This window comes from Lutzomyia longipalpis, chromosome 1 (genome assembly GCF_024334085.1).
Source record: "Lutzomyia longipalpis isolate SR_M1_2022 chromosome 1, ASM2433408v1".
NCBI classification, from domain to species: domain Eukaryota; kingdom Metazoa; phylum Arthropoda; class Insecta; order Diptera; family Psychodidae; genus Lutzomyia; species Lutzomyia longipalpis.
In genome coordinates this window covers 26,114,264-26,141,719 of record NC_074707.1, presented here as the reverse complement: position 1 = coordinate 26,141,719, position 27,456 = coordinate 26,114,264, and the positions used below count along the sequence as shown (strand labels likewise).

Genomic DNA, 27,456 nt, shown 5'->3' with positions numbered 1-27,456 from the left:
ACTTTCTCTTTATACAATCACAGCCAAGCTTTTTTTTTTTCTACCACTCAGGAGACACTTAAATTGTATATTCGAAATAACTTCATTGCTCTCTATTGAAAAGTTCCAAGAAAGAAAACAATATCACGTCGAAAAAGAATAAAGATATGAAAACTACTATAAAACCAAAAAAAAACTTATCAAATTAAAATTGCTGGGAAATCTTCAGACAGTTGAAAAGTTTGTATTTTCACCATTTTCACAGAACGTATAAATATGTAAAAGAATAAAAAAAAAACCTACATAGACGGGATGGTCCATTTCTAATAAAATTTTGCAAAATGTCACTCTTGTTATTTTAGTTTTATTAGAGTTATTTTTTAGTTCTCCACCAACTCTACCATTTTCATTCATTTTTCATTTAATTTAAAGTTAAATCATTTCAGTTACATTTGTCTCATTTACATGCCGCCCTTGGACGTCTTAGCGTTGATGACCAACCTCCAGAGCAAAACCAAAGAAGAGCTCCTTCTTCTTCTTTTTCTTGGTGAAAGCGTCGACAAAAAATAATGAACGACAATTGCATTTTTCGATAATAATTAAACTCGTAAATAGGTCACTGTCTCGGAATAATATACATATGTAAATTTTTTATTCCATTTATTCAAAGAAACAATATTATACTACCTAAAATGCCCAATACGCGTAATTTTCAATGAAAATTTTCATCAATCCATTGCCCATCGAGCCAACTCAATTGCTTATTCAAAGTATTCTAATAAAATTGGTCATTCTAAAATTTGGCAATGTTTCTTTTTCCACAACAGTTGAAAAAATTCAAGGTTCATCATTTTGTTAATGTTCTCACATGTGGAATACAAAAGATCCAATTCTACTACGATTTTTTTCCATTTGAAGGTCACGGGTGTAGTTGAAAGACGACGATTTACACCACAAAACTCAAGGTAGGTACTTTTTTTTAACCCGCGATAACATTCGTTCAGTGTCTTGCATGTACGGTGGTGTACACAGGATTCATTTAAATAGCACCACGGGCTCAGAGGCGAAATAGAGATGCGGAACAGAGTGTGATAATATAATTAGTGAGCATTTACTAACTGCTTACTTAGAGGATGGAGTATTGAGTAATAAATGAGAAAGAGGAGTTAGTGCTTGGAGCACAACAGTGGAGCTTGAGAAGGTATGTAATTTTCTCCTACAAAAATATCAGACTTTACAGAAACACCTCTAAGCTCAGCAATGATGAATCATTTTGAGTTGTAAAATATTTGCCCATTGCTTGGCATATTATTCCATCCAACACATACTTTACCGCCATTGCTCGCTAGACAACGCCGAGAGAATAAAAGTTCACAGTGATTTGTGTGAGAAAAATGCCGCCACTGCACCCAGACAAGCACTCTGATAAGAGAAACGACACGAGAGTTTATTTATCCAAATTGGCGTCCCGCACCGCGAGACAGAATCCATTAGGGTACTATTTCACATTTTTTGACGGTCATAATCATTAATGCACATTTTACAATATCATTTGCACAACAACAAAATTGTCTCAACACACGACTGACTGCCTTTTTTTGCACCGTCTATCACCAGCAATTTCTCAAGCTGCGAACTCTTTTGTGACTTTCGCACCATAAACATCTCAGATACTACTCCTAAAGGTAATTTACGAAAAAAAAACTTATTTCTCATAAAGTTTTCCACCCGGATGATCGTAAATTTATACACATAGACTATCAACAAATTCTATCTATAAAACTTATTGGTGATTTAAGTTCTTTTGTAAACGCACGAACAAAGAACTCTCAGCAGTAAAAGTCATAGTATTTTCATATAACATTTCCTGTAGAAATTTACTTTTTGCATCATTCATTAAATTAACTTAACTTCAATATATATGATTTTTTGTCAGTTTAGATCGTTTAGATTTAATTTTGGTAGAAAGCTTTTTAATCTAAAGTTTCCAATTCTGAAATCAAAATACGTATTGAAATCCATATAACAAGATAATGAGAAGCATTTGATGATGGTAATAAACAACTAAATTTATTGAACTAAAGCGCATAAACAAATAATTAGAGCGTGAAAGCAAGAGAAATTAAAATATCAATCAAATAAAAGTATTTAATTAATACACAAATAGTTTCCTTTCGCAATTGCAATTTTTTAAATAATAACTATTATGATTCTTTTGGAAAAGTTATTGTTGCTGAAATTTTGGGAATGACACCATATGATCCTCATTAGAAGCTGCAACGGATGCAGAAATTAATAAACTTTAAGACTTTAAAGATTAAATTGAATAGATAGGGGAGGGCGAGGCTAATAAAGTCACTTAAGGGTTTGAAAAAAGCCTAAAATATCATATTTCCTAGGTAGATAGAACAAAGTGATCTGAGAAAGAGTTATAGGGCAGTTAATCTCCTAAAGAAATGAGCTATGGCTATGCATTCTACTTTATATGTTTGGAAAATATGATATTTTGATCTTTTTCTAAACCCTTAAGTGACTTTTCTAACCCCGCTCTCCCCTACAGTTTTTTCTTTAAAACGTCTCATTGATATGTACATTATGTATATTCAATTCATATGTATATTAACATGGTGGTGCTTTGGTTCATTCTTTTTGCTAATAGAGTAAGGGTACTTTTTTTCTTATTCTCATCTGGTTAGTCAACAAAAGTGAATTTTTCTGCAATATAATTTTTGCTGCATTTGCATCAAAGAAAGTTTGTAAATGTTCGTCAGCATGAATTAAATTAATTCTCTTAACCTTTTTCTCAAGCCATGCATTTAGAACTGAAACATGTTGGAACTTTAAATACCGACAATTTTGCAATAAATTGCGAGCGCAAAAAAACCACAACTTGATCATGAAAAACTATATGGCTGTTCATGTATAGTCGTATTGTATGTATTTTATTTTAGTATTGGAAATGTAATCTTATATGTTTAGCTACATATTTTTATAGTTTGTGTACATACATACAAGTTAACATGATTTGAGCATATAAAGACACGCAAAGTAAGGAAAAATACTCGAAAAGCGTCTTGAAATTGACTCTCTGCGCTCGCAGTGTAGAGAAACTGGATCGCGGTCTAGAAGAAAATGTGTTAAGAGTGCAACGAAGCAGCCACAGCGATTTCTGTTGCTTCCAACTTCGTCTCTTCTTATCGTTTTCTTCTTATTCTATACCCAATGCCTTAATACTTCTTTTGCACGATCATCTTGCCTTATTTCTCTTTCTCTTTCATTTACACATTGCATGAACGTATTCTTCCTCGTCTCTTCCTACCATCTTCAACCATTTTGTCTGCTTGGAATTAAATTCAAGTTGAGTGTGTGTATCTCAAGTTCTCCCAGAATGTACGATGATATTGTAAAGAAATTATAAATCGTGGCTCTGCTCGACTGGTTCACCTCGACTTCTTCATGCCACTCTCTCAAGAGAGCAAAGCAACTCACCATAGCAAGATATCTTTTTCTTTTCATTTGAGGTCGCACACAAATATTTAACCTCTTTTTCCTTCTTGCACCATACAACACACCTTTACACATACACAATTTTTTTTTAATACGTCGGCATTTATACACACGAATTTAAAATTTTTTAAACATATAATGAAAAAATGACTTCTAAAGAATCTTACTTTGCTTTAATAGAAATTATTGTGATAAATCGAAGGTAATATGAAAAAAAGCCTGTGTATAGTAGTAGTGTAGTGGTAGTAGTAGTAGTACTAATATAGAAGATATAAGCGAAATATAATAGAAGCTCCAACGCACAAAACAAGCTACATCCCAAAAACAAAGGTGTCAATATATATAGTTTATTTAAGTTTTTTTTTTTGAAATCTAGAACTTCCCAAGCAAGTATTGTAGTATTATTATTATAAATTAATTTAAAATTAGGCTATAAACAATTTTCAAACTGCAATTGAAAAAAATAAATTCCGTTAAGATTGGGCCACAAGGTCAATAAGAAGTATGTATATTATATAAGGAAAATCATTTAAATTTTTTTTGGAAAATGTTAACGTATACAACTTATAATTAATTTAGTTTAGTTTTATAACCAACATCTTGTTTTAACAATTTCTTATCGTATATTGAGTAAATATGTATTTTAGCTGACTCGTTTTCCAATAATAGAAACTCCTCCTCAATTTAAGAGAGGAAAACTCTTTAAAATTGAACGAAAATGAACAAAGGAACAAAGATAATGGAAGTATACATAAACTCAGTTTTTTTCAGGAAGACATAGCAAACACTGTCAATGATTTTGACATTCAATTTTTAGGTGCGAATCCACAAGCAGCAAATACCAAAAATATTAAAGCAGAAAAATCCTAACTTAAATATAACATAATGGTTCATTTGCAGAAAAAGACTATTTTTCCGTGGGTTTAACGAGTTTTGTATATTCGTCCCGACAAAAATGTTTAATGCTTCTCTCTTACTTGTAATTTTTTCTTCAAACTCTGCGCCAGTTCATTACAATAATTTTAGTTGCTGCGTGTATAATTTTTTCTGATTCTTGGAGGTCAGCGACTCTATTTGTTGTTGTCGGCATCATTGTAACTCTTAATAATTATACCTCAATTTGGTAAATCCGAGAATTTTTTTTCCTCATAAATCTCGCATGTATGTAGAATTTTTTTCCTCATTCAGCTGCTTCATGTGAAATTTCCATACATTATAAGAAAAAACCAATTTAAGATTTAGGAAGCATTAAAGTTTGTAGAATAACTAATTAAGGTATAATCCGATATAGAATGTTGATTATACACAGGGATCAATAAACTGCCCTGCCTATGGCACACTAGTATCCGAATATATTAGTCGCACAGCTAGAGAGAAGAAAAACGCCTAAAGTGGCCTTGACCTGCTTTAGATCGTCGGATTATTTGTATTTGCGGTCAACGGACCAACAACCGACAATCAAAAGTGTATACACAATAATGTATTTTAATTAGTTAGACACAGGTATACTACTGCAGGTATATAAACTTACCCACAGTAAAACCTAGAGAACTCCCAATAACGCAAACAAAATGATTGAAATAAGCTAAACAATAGACTTTTCATTTGCAATAATTTAATTATTGCAGAAAAAAAATTGACACGCCAATGTGAATTCCACACGAAGCTGATGGTTTGCCATATACCGGAGAACCTTGATATACCTACTACTGGTAACATTAGTATGAATTGGTATGAGTATATTTTGTATCTTCTATTTTCTCTGCAAATATATACATTTGAAAAAAAAACTAGCAGGTTTCTCTTAATGACAAAACTAATGTTTCTACCACGGAGATTTCTCAATTTTGCCCACTATATAACCATGTTTCGACCTACACAATTCACAATAAGAGAAGAGGATCACAAATTAAGAGCGGCCCTGTGTAACACACCTGAAGAACAAAATAATTGAAATGGTACAGTTGACATTTTCGCGGGTTGCCAAGTTTGCGCTTTTGAATGAAAATATACAAATTCTAACAAAATTAAAGTCATGAGCCATAACTTTCAACATCTTGGTCGCTAGTTTGTATTATCAGCGTTCTACTTTCATTTATTATTATCTGAATAAAATAAAGAAGATTGTTGTTAAAAATATATCGAAATTTAGAAAAAAATTATCGTTTTTCAAGAATGGTCATAATGTTTTATTCTTTATTTGTTATAAAATAAATCACTAATAAAGACATAACTAAAACTAAAATTACGTCAGCATCTTGAAGATCATTTAACAAACTTTGCAATTAGGAAAAACATCAGTCAATCAACTGCGTAATTAATGAATCTTATTGCTATTAGGTTGAATTTTATCAAATATTACAGCCATTACAACACATTCCATCTCATTTTTTTTCTTACCACATACGAGTTTCTGTAGAAATTTACTTTGTGTACATTTCTCCTTATCATTTGGAGACATTTCAAACATGATAAGGTCACATGTCCTCTATATGCATTATAGTCTGTCACATCGCACTACTTTGTTGCACTCAATCATGTTGGAAAAAAGTACAGCAAATAAATGATACCATGTCAGACAAATCGACATATCAAATATGAAAAATCCTCTTTAATCATAATCATTCAAAGTGGCAAACTATCTCTTAATTTATTTATAGATTGATGTTAAAAAATTCTAAGAATTTAGTTTTTTTTATATTCTCGTAGTAGTGTTTTAAACCAATATGTTTTCTTTTACTTTCGAATTTCTTAGGAACAATACATAGGTATTGAATTTTATTTTCGCATATCTTTCCAGGGTCAATAATTTTTTTCTTCACACATGCACACCTAACAATACTTGAAGATTCTATTGTTGAGTTCACGTATCTACAGTTTTTTTTTCTTCTTGGCCCGTCAGAAAAGATGATGTGGTCAGCAGATACCTGCCACTTGTTTGTAACCCTCCTTTCGGCGCTTCTACTTTTTGCCACACAAACGGGTATCGGATAAATCGCGCGGTAGAATTATCCAGCAAAATAGAATTCACGACCGGCTCTGGCGTCCATATTTCGAAAGTGGTAGGCAATACAGTGACAAACAAGTTTTTATCCATCGCGCACGTAAACCCGTTTAAAGTATTTTAAATATCAAAAGTACTCGCGGTCTCGCATACATAACCATTCAAAGCACAACGAAATAACGAATAAAATTTTTAACAAAAAAAGAACGTTGTCTTCGCGCAACTTTTCGTCATTATGTACATTTTCATAGGCGGTATCTCGTGGTTTTCGTTGTAGTTAATTGTTCAGCAGAAATTGAAATTTTTGCTTCTTCGCACCAGGTTCGATCAACTCAACGAGGTCACTAGAGTGTTTTGTTTTTGTCTCTCTCTCGAATCGAACTTTAAATGAAGTTCAATGCTTTTTTCATAATCTCCTACACTTAAAACCAAACAGTAAGTTTCAATCAAGTTCTTCAATTTGTGCAAAATAATAAAAACGTTTTTCATATAATAAATTTGTAGAGTATGTTGTACATAGGAATATTTAAAAAATATAAATGACAATAATAACAATTAAAAAATGGATATATCTCTTCTCTCATTTTTAATTTTTTTTTTAAACTTTATTGAACTCTAAAAGATTATAGTTAAATGCCAAGGTCTGATGTTCAACATACGCCGCGATGTGTGCGGTTTTTCTTCCACAAATTCTCAATATTAGAAACCATTACACACTCTGAAAATTTATAATTCTCATTTTATACCATCAGTACATGTATGTATATGAATACCCCAGGAAAGGAAATGTATGAATAGAATACCAATATTTCCAAGAAGTGAATTTTCTTTTTTTTTTACTCTTTCGTGGTTTTTGTGGTGACAGAATTCCATAGCAATGTTGGTGTTTCCATCCATAAACTCCAGCTAGACTATTTTAATGAATTTGTATTCATTCTCAATCATTCCTTGTCTATTTCTCAGAAAATCCTATCAACTTCATCAGAACTCTTAGAATGATTAACTAAGAGGAAGCATTAACACGTTGAGCTTTTGAAAAAGAAAAAAAAGAACAATCAACACCTACACAAGTTTATTATTGAATATGGTAAATATCATCTAATAATTTTCATGGGTCATTTCATTTTTGGCAATTACGAAACACTCATCGATTCCATCAACTAAAATTTAAATTAATTTAAGTATATTATGTATAATGTTATGTACAATATACATATTTCACTTTTTTTTTAATTTTTCAAATCTGATATTTCTATCCCTTTCTTTTATAAATTCCAAAACCCAAAATCAGTAAGATCATTGTAAATAAAAAGAGATCAACACTGAACGATGTGCCATAGCTTAAGATTTTTACGCTACTACACATAAATACAAACAAGTATGTATTGTCGAGACCTACTTTTTCGGACTTTGTGCAATATAATGTATACGTTACACTACTTTGACGATACAAAAGTCTACGGAAAAAGTAACTAAATTCATGGAATAAACGTATACATATGTGAAGATTTTTTATTTCTTTCTCTCGCAAAGATTCTTTTTTAGATTCCACTGAAAAAAAAATCAGAAACACAATTTTACGAGAAAAGTGTTCCATATCGTCATCATCTTAAATACAGACACAACAATCTATAAAGTTTTGGTATTTTAAATCAGTTCCACTCTGAAATTTTATGGCAAATAAAATTCAGTGAGAGATGTGGCATTAGGAAGAGGTAAGAAAAGAAATTAAACGCATAGATATTGAAAGTAAAATTCTAGCGTACTTCTGTAGAATTGCATGGTTACTCGCTTGTTTTAACGGGCATAATTAAATGTTACTAGTTGACATTATTTTGACAGTTCGACAACGTCGTGGAATTTACAGTCTTCCAATAAAAGAGAATTTTTTATTGCAAATATTTCATGTATTGACTCTTGGAAATGGCCTTAGCACTCTATAGATGCACGTGAAAGTATTTATTCCCACTTCCCAGGCTGAAAATGAAAATTAAAAGAAGACGACAATCGTGACATGGAGCAGAGCGTGAAAATGGTCAGAAACTGAAAGAAGTCCGTTATATTCGAAAGTCTCTCCGTGAGAGTTCCGGTAACAGTAATTCGGCCAAAATTGTGAGTCATTTTCAATTCAAGTACCACTATTTTTAGAAAAAATACACAATATTTGTTTTTATCCAGTATTTTCTATAATATTTTGCTCCAGGACACTTCGGGACACTAAAATGATCACCACATTTTGATCATGTAATTTTAGCACTGGAGGACCGAGGTTTCATAACCTCAAAAATATGACCTTAATTTTCTCTCAAAAGAAAATATTTTTCCTAGTTTTCTTTCGACGATATTGAAGTAATGAAACTTCCCTATACATAGATGTAGAAATTTTAACAAAATGTTAAATAGGTAGATTTTAATTCTGTGGCGATTGAAAAATGTCGATTTGGTCACTTTGGCCAGCAAAATCCTCCAAGGGTTAAGAGAACTTTTTTTTCGTTTAACCATCTCCATTTAGTTGGTGTTCCACTTCGTGGCCAACACCAAGTATTGTAATCGTCGGAAAAACCGACCACCTCAGATCGGGCTCAAACTTGGTATGAGCACGTTTTAGACATCCCACATTACGAAAATGGTGGTGGAAAATTTTTGATCCGGCCGGCCTGCCGGCCGGTGGTCCAAACTTTGCCTTATAGCTCGAGAACGGTAACAGATAGAGACTTCCGGTTTGAAGTTTTCTATAGAAATGTGGGTGTAAAATTTCATTTTTTCGCATTTTCAAAATCCAAGATGGCCGCCATCCGCCATTTTGAAATACTGTCAACCACTTCCCTTACAGCTAGAGGTCTGAAATTTTAGTATGTTGTAGAGCTCAGTGAGATGTTTTCATCGACAATTCATACTTGAAAATCGGTCAAGCGGTTTAGCAAATATGGCGGCCTAAAGCAAAAAGTGTTTTTTCAATATAACTCGAGAACGGCTTGACCGATTTTGATCATCTTGGTATCAAATGAAAGGTATTGCGAAGCCCTACAACTGTCTAGAACATTCCAAGTTCCAAAAACGTCCGCAAGAGGCGCTAAAAACAAAAACAAAAATTGCCTAACTTTAAGGGGCAATATCTCCGAATCCCCATTAGGCAAATCTTTTAAATTTTGATATGTTGTAGCCTGACTCAATATCTTTCACCAGTCCGAAAATGAAGAAAATCTATGTCGCCGTTTAGAAGATATGGCCATTTGAAAAATTCTTGAATTTGAAAAGTTCTAAGAGCCATATCTCCTGAACTGCTTGTCCGATTTTGCTCAATTTGGTATCAAATTAAAGGTTTTGCAAAACTCTACAACTTTCTAGAACATCAGAAACCTCTAGAACTATTCCTTCAGGATAAAAATGCCAAAAACTGTTTTAGTGAAACAAAAATCCGCCATTTTGTGTTCTAGTCGTGACCTTGAAATGTATCGAAACATATGTCAGATTATAGCTTATTTCAATACCTTTCCATAACTAGTCAAGAAATTTCTGTAGGTTTTATAGAACTTGAGATATGACCATTTTTATGCATCAAATTACTGAATTTTACAAAAAAAATCAACTTTGCCTACTAATACTGATCACAAATCGTATTATAACGCATAAACTAACTTCTATACGTTGTGGGACACCAACTCTTATAACTGGACGCGTTATGATTGACTTTACATTTAAATTGTTAGAGAAAATCTTGAGAAAGAGGGGTTTGTGTGTTCAAATGTACGTAGAATATTCTCGCGGCTGTGGTTGGACTATTTCGAGTGTGTTTGAAGAAGATACATTCAAGTCAATTCAGAAAGAAGATCGTGTATATAAGGAAAACTTTGAAATTATACAAAATGCCGAAAGACGAGACATCGCATTGTAAAACACTTTTCGCTTCTTGGTGTTAGATGTCTCGTTGACTGTTGACGGTGTTGAGAAAGCCGCATTGGATAGAAATTTCATGTTGAACAGAATAAATGCTGCTGCTTTTACGTTAAATATATGTATCGGTAGTGCGGTGTTATGCAATCATTTATGCTGCATGGCCAGAAATGCCGCACAGCAAAATTACAAATTTGCTTTTGCATTTAAAAAAAAACCTACTTAACCTGAATGAAATTAATATTTTGTTATAGATAAACTTTAAGAAATACTAAACTTGATTAAGTTAAATGTATGCTCTGAAAAACTCTCAGAAATAACTATTCAAAACTTTCAATCAATACTGGTGAAAAGTACGGCAAATAGTACTAGTTCTCACGCAAAAATCTCGAATTTTAAATTTGAATACTGCTTATTTATATGTATATTTTGTGCTTACTTTTTTTATTTATTAATATTAGAATTGATTTAATTGTGAATTAAAATCACTCACCAATGTCTACGTTACATACATTTAATTGCCAATCGATATAGTTTATCACTCAACAAAAACTCATTCACCAATACAACATCACCACATTTTACCACACTACTTTCGTGTCCTGTGTGGTTTTGCTAATGTATTTGTGCGGCAATAGGCTCTCTTGCCGAATAGGAATCCCTCTTCGGTTATGTAGAAAATTAATTTTCCCGGTGTTTTTTTTGTCCCACTTCTTATTTACTCTTACACAGCAAGTGACCCAACACCGAAATTTATTTTCCCCTTTAATACTTTGATGCAATCAATTCCCTTTTCTCACGGTTAATTTTGAACACTTATGAAACTCTCTATTACATATAAACATATTTCCTTTCCATTTGAAGGGAAATGGACAAAAAATCTCGTGAATGGGGTTGCATGGGGAGACAAAAAAGTCTTGCAAATCCAAAGCACTGGAGTTAAATGTCCAAATATCAATATATTTGGGTCTCCGATGTAGAAAATATGAGAGAGAAACACCTTTTCTCTTGATTATATTTTTAGTCACACGACCGAACTGCTCTGAGGATTTCGAGAAACTGCCCGACCAGTACACGAGCGCATTGCGAGACGAATAGTTTGAATGAACAAGACGAAGCGCACCGCGAATGGAGCAGAAAGCGACGGAAAATAAGGCCAGTGGTGTCTTTCATAAAATACCCTCGCGATTAATTCAACGGCACGCCACTGTTCATAAATGGTTTCATAAGTCTATCGCATTCGAACCAACGTCCCATTTCATAGCCATTTCAGTTTGCTCTTTACTCAATTCACCATTTCATTCCAATGCAATGCACAGAGTTTCCCATCTTTTTGTTGTATGATTCTCATTTCACTCATTCGCATACACTGCTGGTTGTCTTTTCTATTCATATAAATTTTCATTGTGTATGTGTGGTGCAGTTTTTTTTATACGAAAATAATATATGTATAATATATACATACATATGTAGCGGAAAAAGCTATTTGATATGTAGTGTACATAGGTAGCATCAAACGTTAAACTAAATTTTAACTGCGACCTTACAGTAGTTTTTGAATATTCTATTTCATCTCTTATGCTTTAAAAAAAAATAGAAATGAATATTCATTTCAATAATGCTGACTGACTGCAAATCGAATCGATAAAATAAAAATCAATAATAGCGTGTAATCACTTTGTTTTAGTTCTCAATAACAAGGCTTCTTCGTTAGGTCACAGCACCCTTTTCTACATATTTCTAACAAATGTTTACAATGCGGACAATTCTTTAATGAAAAGACCTATAAGAAAAAAATACTTGCTATACAAAAGCTCCTGCGTCTAAAAACACAGTTAATATGTTAGAATTTGCCGTTCCGAAATGTGGTATCACACGGATAAGTAATCTTTATTCTCAATGGTAAGTATAATAGCTATACATATTATTTTAAAAAGCAACCTTATTTCGTTTTCGAGCATTGCTCACTCGTAAACATTTCGGTTTTTGTTTAATAAAAATAGGTTTCGACATTAAGTCTTAGATGAAATAATGCAAATTACTCCATACCCTGCATAAAGTTTGAAACCAAAGCGTTTTATCTCAATTTGCCTTGTGTTTAGCAATTCCATTTCATTAAAGTATAGCTTAAACTTCTTCTGCTAAGTTAAAAACCAATAAAAAACTTTAGACAAAAAGTTATTTTTAGACGTTTTTTTTTTTAATTTTAATTCTAAAATCGATAACGAAAGATTAAATGGTCCTTTATCCGTTTTTGACTACAAAATCGTTAGCTATTTCATTAATTTTCGGAACTGCTGTATAAAGTCTATTATGATACCTCCCTTCGAGAATTGCTTATGGTATAATGGTGAAATATTATTCATAAAATCTATGTGAAACCGAACTAAAGATTAAAGAAAATACTACTGCTCTCGCAGTTGTATTATAAGTCCAGTGTAAATCTGACAATGTAAGATATACTTTTTAATATGGTAATAATAAAAGTGCGAAGACAAGAATAAATGCTAATAATTTCAATAGATTTGCAATTCAAAAATGTTACTCACAGAAAAAGAGACAGAGGTTTCATATGCAAAACAAAAATATTAAAATGTAAGAAAGACAGGGAGAAAGAAAAAGCTGTGTCTGAAAGAAACACAACCAAAATGGGTTCCAGCAGACAGTAGGTATAGGCAATATCAAGAAAATATTTATGTGTGAGGAAAAGGAATAAACTCAAATGGCTATAGCAATACAAATTTTTCTGTTTTTAAAAGATTAATTTTTTTGTTTAATATTAACGCATTACGAAACTGTTTAAAAAAATATATATAGTATATGATGTATTAATCCTATATTTTATATTTAATTATAAATTTAATATTAAATCCAAAACTATAAAATTGCTTTATTTTAAAATAGATGTAGATAATTAACCAACATAATAAAAAATGAGAATGCGGTTTTGACTTGTGTAAATACTTATACTTTTCATTGCCAGTTAGTCAAATCTACAATAGATACATAAATGCATCAATAAAAAAATGTTTTTGCTCCCTCCATATTAGAATTTATGTAAAAGTAATCGTCTCGTAGTAATGACCTTAAACTACAGTCTTTGTTAGTAGACCTACTTAGTTATTCCTATATGAAATTATGAACTCAGTGCTACAGGACCATAGTCTTAACAAAAAAAAAAGCTGTCAGTATTCTCCACAAGAAAAGGAATCAAACACACGAAATTTTCACTAAACACGTAATTTATTATACGATTGTAAACGCGTTATAAAATATATTTAAAAAACAATCCATGATACACATTTGAAATAAAATGGACGACCCTTCCTGAAATTCACATTTTTTTCCTCACAAACTAAATTTCAATCGCTCAACCTTTTGCGTTTGTTGTTCCTGTTTTTTTTTTTTTTTTTCAAGCGATGGGAATACCTCGAAACAGTTTCGTTGTGACCTCTTGGTGCAGGTAAGTTCTTTTTTTTTTGCTGGGTGAATTGTAACGGGTCACCACAGCTATCGACTTCCTATGACACATTCACCCCAAAAATAGAAACATTTTCTGCTGTTCCCCCAATGACATTGAAAAGGCCAAAAATTTGTGCATATTTCGACACACACTCTTTCTCATGACTTCACTCATTGAGCCAGTTTTATATGTAGCTGTAGTAGTGCAATTTAAATGGCACAATAAAAGTGTATTCCCTTATTCTTCCTTGCCGAAACTCATTCATTTTTAATCTTATCAAAAATGTGCTTTATAAGTCCAAAAAAAGTGCAATCCGAAATAAAATTTCTAATTTATTGTAATGCTCGTATTCTGGTAGCATACATAGGTATTTAGTGCTTAGTATGTTCTATCTGACTTTTTGTTTTATAGGGGTCTTACCCGAGATTATTTTCCGTGAAGAGATACTTTTCTGCGTATTATTTGTTAAACTGCAAAAGTCTGCAAAATCGATAAAACTATGTTCATTTTGATTCTCCTTCGTACATTGCTTATATCAGTGAACAATAGAGCTCTGTAGTCTATAATGTTTGTCACTATATAATTACAAATTTTCAACTTTGATAGTTTTGTACAAAGTGTTGTGGAATATTCAAGTGACTCGTTAACTGACCTTTACTATATAAATTATGCAATAAAGATTAGTATTGGGATTACTAATGTATAATCTGAGGGATTATAATAGGAAAGTCTCAGTATGCACCAATAGTTTTGTTCCACTACTAACACTTCATTTCTTTATTGTCTAGCTTAAGTTTATTGTGGCAAAAATGCCGCTTTTCTTCTTCCTTAATCTAACAAGCCGATTTCGAAATAAATAGCGTTCCCGGTTTCATTTGCTTTATGGAACTTTATCAATAAAAGTAATCAATATTTCCCAACTGACCGTGACCGCCAAAAAAGCAAATAAGTGACCGATAAGGTTAGGCATATCAATCAAACTTCTGTCACTGCATTACAGAAATTGACAAGATTCATGTGTCGTTGAACTTGGATGTAGTACAAGGCGTTTATTCAGAAAAAATGCAGAAAAAATTTTATCTTTTCATTTTGCCGAATTGATAGCAAAAATGAATATCGCAAGCAAATGTAACACCCTACTTTTGATAACACATAAATTAAATTTCATATGAAATGGGACATTATGTACGTAGGTATAGGTATTTAACAATTACCTTTTCATCAGTAATATACAATCAAAAAAATCCAAAAAAAAATCATGTCTGTTATACGCACAATACACCATTAGGTTTTCATAAAATGAAAAATAAAAAAATAATGGTTTTTAAAGATATCTTAATATATAAAGCTGAAAAGTTTGTATGTCTGTCTGTCTGTCTGTGGCACATGAACTCCTCCTAAACGGCTGGGCCGATCTTGATGAAATTTGGTATGGGGGTAGAGGGGGTCAATACGAGTTGCAAGCGCTATATGGGATTCCGCCCCAACCCCCCTTTATAGCGCCCCCACTGAAAAACTGATTTTTCCAATTTTCTACCTGTGAAGGGTCAGATAACGGGATTTTTTTATTTAAAAAATTTTTCGGGGCACCGTATTATTCATCCCCCCTACTAATATACGCCCCCCTTTTATAGCTTAAAATTGAATTTGCTCAAACGTGATTGGGGGCTCGGGTTGACTAGTGATAAATATATCAATAAGGACAATATTTTCTCAGAATTTTTCTAGTTGATAATTCAAATTGTATACGACATTTTAAATCTTAATATATAAAGCTGAAATGTTTGTCTGTCTGTGGCACATGAACTCCTCCGAAACGGCTGGGCCGATCTTGATGAAATTTGGTATGGGGGTAGAGGGGTTCAATACGAGTTGCAAGCGCTATATGGGATTCCGCCCCCTCCCCCCTTTATAGCGCCCCCACAGAAAACTGATTTTTCCCATTTTCTACCTGCTGAAGGGTCAAATAACGGGATTTTTTTATTTTAAAATTTTTTCGGGGTACCGTATTATTCACCCCGCCTACTAATTTACGCCCCCCTTTTATGGCTTAAAATGGAGTTCGCCCACACGTGATTGGGGGCTCGGGTTGACTATATCTAATAATTTTCCTTTATAATTTTTTATACATCTCTTGTTTCAATATGTAGGTATGGAATCTCATAGATATACTTCACAAATATTGAACTATCATATATTAATTAAACTCTTACTTCGTAAAAGTATTGAGCAAGATTTACAGAATATACTCTTTCAATATATCACAGAAAAAATTGTCATCTGCAGCTAAGTCATTCAATGTTATTTTTATTCATTGTGTTGTGGGTATACCTACTAAAAAGAAATAGGAGCTCTCAACTCCTACACCTTATACGTACTTGCTTTGTACTATTTTTCCCTACATAGCTTGTGCAGTAAGGAATTCTCTGGAGATGAAGGTCACCTCTGCAAGACAAGACAAAATATATTGCAGACAATGCAATTAGCTTTGACACTTTTCAATGCTATTTACGCGCCAATTTTCAGCGAATCCACCATTGTTGTGATCCAGATAAACGAGCGAGCAATTACGATAATAAACTTTCCATATAATAAATTTTATCCCATCTTTCGCTTTTCGAACCATTCTTTTTGCCATGGTGCCATTGGAAAACATCTATCAGACACGAAGGATATATTAGTTAAGAAATGAGATCGTAGTCGCTTGTAACTTTTTCTGTATCATAGATTTCGTACAAGTGATAGAAAACAAAGAAACGATGGTGGAATATGGAAGAAATTTGAGAATGGAATCTTTATAAAATATAGCACTATCATTGATATTGTGTGCAACAGAGAAAATTTCTATGCATTGATTGCCTTGTTTGTGTGCTCACCCGCCGTGATTTTTCGACAAATAGCTCTTTCTTGATGTAACAGTCATGATTTTAACTGTAGAGGAAATTCATTTTTCACGATTTTCCTTTTCCCATTCGTATTCCTCCTTCTCTTATCCTTGTTCACATACAAAATAATATCTTGTTTATTTTACAACTTGCTATCCTTACTCATATTCTACTTTATGATAAAAAAAACGATTCAATTTATATGCTAAAAGTTTTATTTATTCCATAAATGAAAGAAAAAGAGAAACTTTTCTCGATTGTAAATTATCCATCAAGGACAATAATGGGATATGTGAGAAAAATCTTCAAACACTATTAACATATAAAATACTGTTTTGTCGTAGAATATGTAGCAAAATATTTTATTCTTTTCATTCATACGTGATATTTTACAAAATGAATTTCAAATTGGAGACTTGTTGGAATGCAGTAAGGAACTTAAAAAATGTTATAAAATCTGTAGAATAGGTAGTAGAGAATAATAAGTCAGACTTACAAAAGCCCGAAATCTTATTCAAAAAAAAAAACCTTTACCGAAATCTATATAATAAAGAAAGGTCTCTCTAAAATTTCGTTCCTGTTCATCTATGCATTTCTACACCGTTGGTCCGATCGCGATGAAATTTGGTACAGAGACTACTGATACCAGGCGGTTTTTACCAACGACATTCATTTTCCCCCCAGAGCCCCCCTTCACATAGCCCCCATATAAAATTCATGCTTTTTTGGCTACTTTTTGAATCTGGCGCCATAAATGTTGTGTGAAATTCACTTCTTCCCTTTACATTTTTTTTGATATTGATAAGTGCATGCTTCATCACAATTTTTCTCTTTCTAAAACTTGCGCGAAGCGCAACAAATCCCCGCGAAGCGGGGCGAGGTAAATTGGAGCGAAGCGACAATTTACCTCGTCTTAATATAATATGGCTGAAAAGTCTGACTGTTTGTCTGTGTAGATATTTTAGTTTGTCAGATTCGTCAGATCATGATGATACCATTTTTGTATAAGTTTTTTTTTTCACTACACTCTTCGTTTTTTTTTTCATTAAAACATGATTGAGATACAAGTACAATACATAAAAAATTTTACCAATATTCCATATTTCAGAAGATTTAAGATGCAACATTTATATGTTAAGTTCTTTAGTATTCACTACACTATCACCAAATTCGTCTTTTCTCTCTATCCCATATTCCACATTCCCTCTTCCCCGCATCTCATCAACTTGTCCCCGCATTTTCACATTCAGCCACCATAGCTGATTCCCCTTATCAGGGTGCATTTTGATGAAATTGAAACCATTACACCCACATAACCTCGAGAATTCATACTATGCTCACCACCAGCGTCATTTTCAAGGCAACATTTTATGATGAATCCGTAATTAAAATAAATTAAAAAGGGAAGGAAAAGTATGAAGGAACATGTAAAAATGAAAAAGAGGAGCCCTCGCGATGAAATGACGATCAAATTTGATATGGGTGTATAGTGTTGAAATTTAATAACATTTCGAAGGACTCTTACAGGACCAAGTTAATTTCAACTTCTGTTGTATATATATGTTCTGATTAGCAACGTATGTGTTGTAGTAGGTATACGTCTAAAATGCATTTTGCCCTTATCCACAGATTCGTTCTTGGAGTGAGGGAAAGAGAAGAGGACGATGTACACAGAATGGTAGATTGAATTTGGAGGACGCTTGGAGGTCACCTTGAAGAAGGAGCAACAGCACGAGAGAAAATCCACTTTCAACTTTCTGCATTGTGAAACTACTCCCGGAGCCACAATGTCATGGGGGCGGAGTGCAAATGCAGAGGATATAAATGTCATTTGTGTATGACGCTATTTTTTTTCTCCCAACATCTTTACATCTTACTCCCGTCTTTCTACTATTCATTTTGTGTGGATTTCTTCAATATTCCAACTCGCACACACTTTTAATGTTATTCGTGTCTTGTATTTCAATTTTTGTGCTGAACACAGTCTTACACACCATTACCCCATACCATATTACAAAATGCCACATGACTGCAAGACGAGATCCTAGAATTCACCCTCTAAGTAGTGTCAAGTCACCATATGTTGATTGCATTTTAGGATTCTTGAAAGAATCTCACATTCTCCTACCACTTGGTGTCATCCCTTTGGTATCTATGTACACATATGCATATTGAATTACCATATAAACAAAAAAAATTGTTCAATTTGTAGTTTGAATCTACCACTATGTGTATTTTGGGTGGTACACAGAATCTGTGCTTTTTGAAGAAAAAAAATCACAAATCATATATTAAAATTAATAAAAATATATTAACTGAAGAAATAAACATTTGACCATGACGTGTTAGGATTAGAAATAGAATACATCAACATATTAAATCAAATTTCATTGTTGGTTAGATTATCCGTCTATTTAATCCCTGCGTCTATTCAGCCATGCAATTCTAAATGGTTAAACAAACCACGATGAAATTTATTATAGCGATAGATGAAGTCATTAGATGTTTCACATGCTGTTACAGTATTATCCTTATTCGCCCCTATACAACTTTGTATATAATAAACAAAAAAAATGATAAAAATATAATGTATGTTGGCTTTATTCCATTTGGCGCCTTTTAAAAGAGATATAATACTCTCTAAAATATTTTTTTTTAAATAACAAAAATGTGTTTTTTTCCATTCCTCTCTTTTTCCTCATTCCATTTGTCTGGATGGCAATTTTCACTTTAAAGTTTAAGAGACAAAATTTATGTGACTGTGCAAAAATCTTTGATGTGTCTCTCAAATAACCTCATTTTAACACATTTCTCAGCAGTTCAATCCTCATACCGTGTCACAGGAAAAAAGTTAATGAAAAATCGCGAATTCTTAGAAGATAAAAGGCTTTGATAGAATGGAATTCGTTCATTTTTCATCACTTTCCATAACTTCTTTTTAGCTATGACTCTCTTTATGTCATTGCTCTTCCTGTGCTCATTTGCGACCGAGTGTCATTTTATTTTAATTCCGCTTAAATGCCGTAAAATTCGATTTCCGTTTTAAAATAATATTTCTGAATGGCTAAGGAAGAAAGGAGGACTCTTAGAAGGAATTCATGGAAATGTATAAAAGAATTCACTGTCTAATTAAATTTTCTGTATTCAACGTGATTTTTAATTAAATGCTTTAGCAGCCCAAATTTGTTTACTGCTGTAAAATAAGGGAACATTGAGCATGAAAATATTAAGAAATTCCCTAACTACGTTACGATACCTTATTATCAGAGAAAATTAATCAATTTCGACAGAATCTTTTAAAGAATATCGCATTAATGATATTTTATGTATTTGCTTAACGCCAAGTTTATTGAAAAGTTTCTCAATGGAAGCTGGTAAAATTAGAAATTTGTGAAATCTCTCAACTCTGCGATTCACTCACATTAAATGAAGAAGTCTTTAACAGATTTTATGTTTGTATATCTTCCCTCTTTCCCCATGGAGATTTCGTGACGTGAAGATTTCTTCTAGTATGTATTACACAGTCCACCAACAGAATTTTGGTATGTTTTATAAAATATTTCAGTATGAGATGAAAAATACTCAAAATATATTGGTTACACACTACTAAAATTTTTGCTTTACATAGTTGTGTCGTCACTTTTTGCCCGGTAGATACATTATACCACATTAACTTCTTTTTTTTTTAATTCAACACATCTTTTACAAGGCTTTATTAAAATCTCAATTTTGTCTCTAAAATAGATCATCATTGCGAGTTAGTAGGTATTTGGTAGGTATGTACCGAGGCCCATTCAACTGCTCCTAATAACTTCTAACAACATTCATTTGCTAATGAAAATTAGGCCTTTTGTGGTACCTATGTATATAACGAAAATTTTACGCTTCAAAAGGATTGAGAGGGAAAATAAGTGTTACGGTTTTCCTTTCCAATTTATCAAATGACGTCAAAGTGAGGTTTATACCGAAAACACATCACCTCAAACATTTTTTCCATTGATCAGATTAACATTGAAGGAATATTTAACATTATTACATAGCAAAAGGCATTATACAAACATATATACATATATACAGACTCAAGTTTATGTGTTAGTATAATCACAATATGAAGGGGCAAAAAGGAATACTTTGATAACCTTGCAGGAGCTACGACCTTTGACTCTTCCTCACCTCCCAAAATTCACCTCTTCATTTCGACCTCTTTGGCATACATGCAAAAGGTGCCCACCCATAATACATAAGGTAAGTACATATAAGTATATCTTTATAAAGCATTTTCCAGTACTGCTGATGCCGCTATAAATTTTAGCTCATTTGCAAACACCATACCAACTCTGTGATGGGCGACAGGGAGGAATACTATATTAGCGAATATATGTACGTATATGGTAAGAAAATAAGGGTGGATGGAATTTAGGTATGCATACATTATATACACCAATGTTGTAATTTTAAAATACCATGTATTCAACATTTAATTTTATACTTTTTTAATCAATTCAAACATTGCACTGGCAAAATGGTTTCGAATATCGAATATTTTCTTATTTACCCTCACACGATGTTATTTAAATGTTTGAGAATATTTTGAATATACTTTCTTAAAAGTGATGGAAAATGTTTTGAAAATTATTTAGATACTAAAATATCATGAATGTTTGAATACATACATTTATAATAAAATCTCTTTTTGTAAAGTACACAAATGCTGAAAATGAAAAGAGCTCGGATAAAAGGCCTGAGTAAATAAAGATATTGGGAAATGTATTAAATGTTATTTCGAATACTTAATGGAAATTTTCCATTTTCCCACCCAGGCGTCATTTTCTCAATCAATGGAGAAAACCACGACAAACAACACACAAAAGAGGAAATTCACCACGCCACCAAAAAACACCTATTGTAGAACATCAATTTTCCCCAAAATATACATTATGAATAAAATAAAACATCTCTAATCCACGATTATATGGCGTTCGTGGGAACTTTGACCATCATTGATGGAGGGAAAACTATTGTTATGTGTCGTGTCGTGGAAAATACAGTTCATTGAACTAGAGGCTAATAAACCCTTCAAAGAACCTTGTCCAGTCCACCCCCGTATTCTCGAGTCCTGTGCTTGCTTATAATACAGCAATATACATATGTACTTGCCCACACACCGGAATTGCTTTATATAGCATCAATAATATTCCTTAAAAAGTTTATTTCGTCCATTTTTAGGCCGCCTCATTTTCGATTTTTCTATATAGCTCACCATATTTTTTTTTTCACACCAATCCATCAACATGCTTTAACAGCTTAACCAAATACTTACTGCGTAAACTTCAATGTAAGGGGGTACTTAAACAGGAATTTCAAAATACTAGTAATAAAATGTAATTAAATACAATTTATTTAGACTAAAATATATATTTTGTAATCTTTTGTAACTATATTGCTCTTCCTATAATTATTAGTTCACTACCAAAATGAATCCTTTTTACATAACATTTTAATACCCGATTAAGTTTAATTAAAGTTTTAGATTCCTGTGAATATTGAGCATTTTTTTTTATTTTCTGGTAGGTAAGGTATTCAGAATTCTTCAAATGGGCTCCCCAAAAAATCACACAAATAAGAGTTAAAATATGAAGAGGTCAGGCAGTTTTCCGTGAAAATGGAGTATTTTCTTGTTATTGATTTTTCCTCATGTAAAAGGGAAAATAACCTTTGAAAGAAAAACATGTTCAAACACCATCGTAATGTGTGTACTCTGTAGATGGATGGATTTATTATGTGCGTGGAATGAAATTTCCAAAAGGACTAATGTCTTCCTCAATTTGTAATTAACTTGAGTCACGGATGAGTTTCATTCCGACCCTTTTCCCACGCCTCTACTGCCTGAAAATAAGGGGACATTTATAGAAAATTTCTTCTATGTTCTATCGCCATGGAATCACACTGCCTTTGCCCTCTTTTACCACTAATTATCACAATTTCTCTTAAACCTTTCATCATTCATTTGTATCCTGGTTTGTACACCTAACTGCCGTTCTTCTTAAATTATTAAGTAGTCAAAGGTGTATTTAATGACCTACATACAATTTTATGCAAAGAAGGCACATACTACTCTACTCACCTCAACAGACAAAAAGTATTTCTCTAAGAAAATAGAAAATCTTATAATGAGACAGAGTCTCTGATTTTCTAATATGGTTTGTTAGAAAAATGCAAATCGAGTAACTAATGTAAGGAATAATATCACCACAAATCAAAAATCCTACGACTCAAATTGACTTTAAATTTTTCTCGAAAATCTAATTGCTTTCTGCACATCGCAAAGAAAAACATAATATTTTTATTAAAAAAAATTAAATAGCAAGAAAAACATCATAATCTACATGTATGTATGTAATGTAATACATCCCGAACATGATGCTCACTGAAATTTTGATTTTGCACTGAAAGCGTTTGACATTGTTGCGTAAGAAAAAAAAATGAAAAAAAAACCACTTACTTTCTTCCACGCACAAATTTAATGAAAAAATTAGAAAAAATGAATTATTTTACAAAAAAACAAATTAAAGAAAAAACAAATTTTAATTCAATCGACTTTTCACAATTTTTACTCTACTGCATTTAAGAATTTATATAAAAATAAAAAAAGCAAAATTTTTAACAATTTAAAGAAATAGGATGGTCTCTCGCTGGTCCGGATGCGAAAGGCCGGGTGAGCCCGCGCAATTATTCTTTTGGTGTCCATGGTTCATATCTACAAATTCTCTCTTGCGAGAGAATTTGAGAATGCACCTCCTTTGCCCTGTATATTGTGTCTCTGACACTTTTGAAATTTAAAACGGCCCGTGCAACAACATCTCAATTGATATACAAAAAAAAAGAAAATTGAAAAAAGAAAAAAAAAGTTACTTTACGTGGAAGAATTTTCTTGATAGTGAATTACTTAATTAATAAAAAAAAAGAAAAAAACAACAATTACTAAACCCTTCGATCACATACTCCTATACATTATGCACACAAATGAAAAAATATGTTCTGCTGAAATATGCAACTTATCATTCCCGCCCCCAACGACGCACATCCCTTCGAGCTGCGTAATGTGGCGGTTACGCTTTTATTGGAGCACCAATGATGCTGGCGTCGGAGAAATTACTTTGTTTTGCTGCCGAATTTTCAGGTTTTTCGTTAGTGACGGGAGTGGAGGTGTGAAGCATCAAAAAGGGAATTCATGTGCTCTACTAGCTTTTCATTTAAAGCTCTCCCGTCTATTGGCCTTTTCGCCTAGGAGTCGGGACATACTACATGGTATTTCGCGTCCCGCTTCAGCACTATGATCCCTCAAAATATGCATTGAGTCCACTCCGTAGTAGGTCACTTGTTATGTACGTACCCATTCGGCAAATGCAAAAATTACATAATATTCTCGTCAACACGGATCATGCGGATTGTGACTTTCCTCCCATGCTCAATTGAATGTGAATCGATGGAATGCGATCACTCACAGTTTACTCACTTCAACAGATAAAAAAAAACAAACAAGAAATTCCCCAAAATGGTGTGCTAATTCTAATCGAGTACTAAATGGTGATCGGTTGGTTCTGTGATTGCTGGCCAAGCAAGAACATTTGTGTGGAATTACATCATCACAAATCAGGATCCTTCCATTTAAATTAATTTTAACATTACTCGAAAATTCACCTGCTTCCTACGCACAGAAGCAAAAAAAATAGCAAAACAATGTTTAATTACCCACACCAATTGATACATTAATTCCTTTTTCAATGCAAATAGAGAGAGTGCACTTTAATCGGGCTTTAAATCTTTTTTATGATAAACCCCATTTTCGGATGTCAGGACATCATGTCGGACAATATCATGTCGGACAATGGTACCAGTTTTGTTAGCAAAGATGTTAAAAAATGGAATTGGAGCGTTTGAAGAAGATGGGAATCATTAGCGAAGCAAGGACAAGTCCGTGGTCAAATCCGATCACGGTTGTTGAGAAGAAGAATGGAAAAACCAGAATATGCCTTGATGCCAGAAAGTTGAATTCAATTACCGTGACGTCACATAGAAATTTTTTTTAAATTAAATTAATTGTTTTTTTTTCTTGTAAATTAAAAATTATAAAGTGTTTTTCTTCTTTGCTAAAATTGTTCAATTTTCTTTATTTTCTTGATTAAAATTGTGATTGGAATGGAGTAAGTGAATTTTCTTCTTTTACTTTATCCTCCCGCAATAACATAAGTTTCTCGTATGCCCATAAATCAATTGATGAGTCCATGAAGAGAATTCTAATATAAATCACAATAAGAGACAAGAGTAGAAATAGAAAAAAATATATCTTTACATTTTTTCTTTTCGTCTCAATCTTACCCATTTGTGGAAAAAAAAGACAATGGAGGTAGGGGATGAATGTGATAACATTATAATGTATATAAAATAAGATAAAATGGGTGCCTCTCTATTCTGCCAAGACACTTTCAGCCCACACGTACTTTTTGCTTGCTTGTTTCCTGACGAAAACGCGCTCTCCTCTTGAAGAATTTTCCGCACCTCCCTTCCCAAGTTGAATTTTCTCAAGTGAAAATCTCCCTTCGTGTCTCAAGATTTACACACAAATTCGTGACTACAAATTCATTTTACCATTTAGAAGCATTCCACCCTCGCAACAAAGCGCCTAAATCCTCCAACACAGCACAATCTCGGTATTTTGCGCTAATTGCGGCACACAGTTTGGGTGTCGCACAAAAAAAAAGAAAATCATGACGATATTCATCTCATCCTCATATGACCGTTTTTTTCTTCTTTCCTCCGTCATTTGATGATTTTCAGACATTCGTCTTTCTCGCACTATCGTTCATATCGCAAATGTCAATGAAAAGTTCATTGCTCTCTTTGCATCTCCTTCCCATTGTCAACACTAGCAACGCAGAAAAGCGTCCCATTTTTATCAAGAAAAAGCAAACGAGAATATGATCAAGGGAAAGGGAGGAGTGAGCATTGGGGAGGGGAAACTGTATGTATGAAGAATAAAATCAATGATAGACTCTCATAAGCACACAGTATATACGATTTTTAAATTGACCACATAAACATTTTAAATTGTTTTAATGGTATTTTGAGTTCAGTGTATGAAAAGGCATATATCTTTCGTAGGGTTTGATCTATGGATACATTCAACTAAATAGTAAAGCTTTTATTTATGAACTTAAAATATTCTATAACATTTCATTCTTTTCTTAAATACAATATCAGATACTTTTCAAGACAGCAAGTACAACCATCTTCAATGTAAAATACTCCTCAATGACGAACGGAGGGAGAATGTGGGGCTCATTGTGATCAGCACGGGCTACATTGATAAGAAAATGTGTGTTTGTATCTCACACTTCATCCGCGGACGCCATTCTTTGCCATACTAAAGCGCCTCCGACGACGATTGCGCGTGGTTGGAACAACCATAAACTTTGTGCACGCAATTGATGTGACGGAAGACCCATTGCGGATGATGTTGAAAACATAAATTGATCTCCACGCATATTCACCATGAGATGAAAAGTGTCAACGCAGTATATGCCAGATCACATAATTCTTTATTCCACTACCATTCTATGATCTTCTCTGTAATTTTCCATTTCGTTTTGGCATTCTTTTTCTTTCACATCTCTTAAGTACACGCCGTACATAAATATAAACTTGAGACATTCTTAACCTACCACAAATCGCTGCATATGGGATGTTTGGTGTGTATTAAATCATTTGCAATAGTCAGAAGGAAAGTCAACATGACCGAAGAATTTTCAACGAAATTCTTGAGTTAAAAATAACTTACAAAGTAATCAAGATAACTCTTCTAACTCTAGCTTTATAGGAATTACAATTTTATGGGGGCTTTTTCTTTCGGCCAAACCCGCCAAACCTATAGGAAAACATTAAAGCGGAGCTTGAACTCACCAAGAGGTGATCGGTAAGAATGAAAATTGGATGGAAAAGTGATCATAAAATTGCAATGTTTACACGAACCCTCCTTTGTATTATTTTAGAAAATTTTCAACAAACCTTACAAAAACGTATACATAACATACATACCATACATACGAGAATATTCGGTTAAAAGAGGGAAAGAAATGAAAATGTTCTCTGAAAAAAAAATTACCAGAAAAAGCCAAAAATAGAAGATAAAGACCGAGTTTGTCCTTAAATGTTGTGCTCATGAAAATCATGCACTACCTTAACCCTTTCGCGTTTTTAGGGCAAACGTTGACTTAACAATAAGTATGAAATCTTTTTATTTTCTCAATTTTTTATGAATGCAATTGTGTTTCCTAGTAAGTAATACATGAAATTCACGCAGAAGTCGGAGATAACGTTTTGCAGGAAAAATGTCCACAGAATTCGTTTAAGAGCGCATGTTTCACGTTGGACGCGAAAGGGTTAAAATTCTTATTATCTTTTTATGTCCAATTTGCAAACTACTTACTGGATTCTATTATTAATTTTAATTGAGAAAATAAGGATTAAATTTTGTGTCTTCATGTAAACAGGTTTTGATTTGATTGTTAGTACAATTTTGAGCAAATTCCCTTCCAATTTCAGCGTGGATATCACGGATAGAAAATCATGGATGAGGCTCTCATGGGTTTCAAAACCTTGTCCAATAAGGCGCAATAGGCAGTGAAGGAATTTGTATGTAGTCAAAAAATTTATCATATACAAAT

General features: G+C 32.9%; 1 protein-coding gene across 9 annotated transcripts in view; it reads right to left on the bottom strand.

Annotated features, from left to right (window-relative positions):
* Positions 1-27,456, bottom strand: part of LOC129797524 (ecdysone receptor) — a 91,652-nt gene that overhangs the window by 62,890 nt on the left and 1,306 nt on the right. For 2 of the 9 annotated variants that reach the window (XM_055840196.1, XM_055840204.1), the window contains exon 1: positions 10,878-11,448. The exons of 6 other annotated variants lie outside the window; for them this stretch is intronic. The gene's annotated coding sequence lies outside the window, so the exon portion shown is untranslated. Of the gene's footprint in view, positions 1-10,877; positions 11,449-27,456 lie in introns of those variants that run through there. One more of the 9 variants, XM_055840197.1, reaches the window with a different exon arrangement.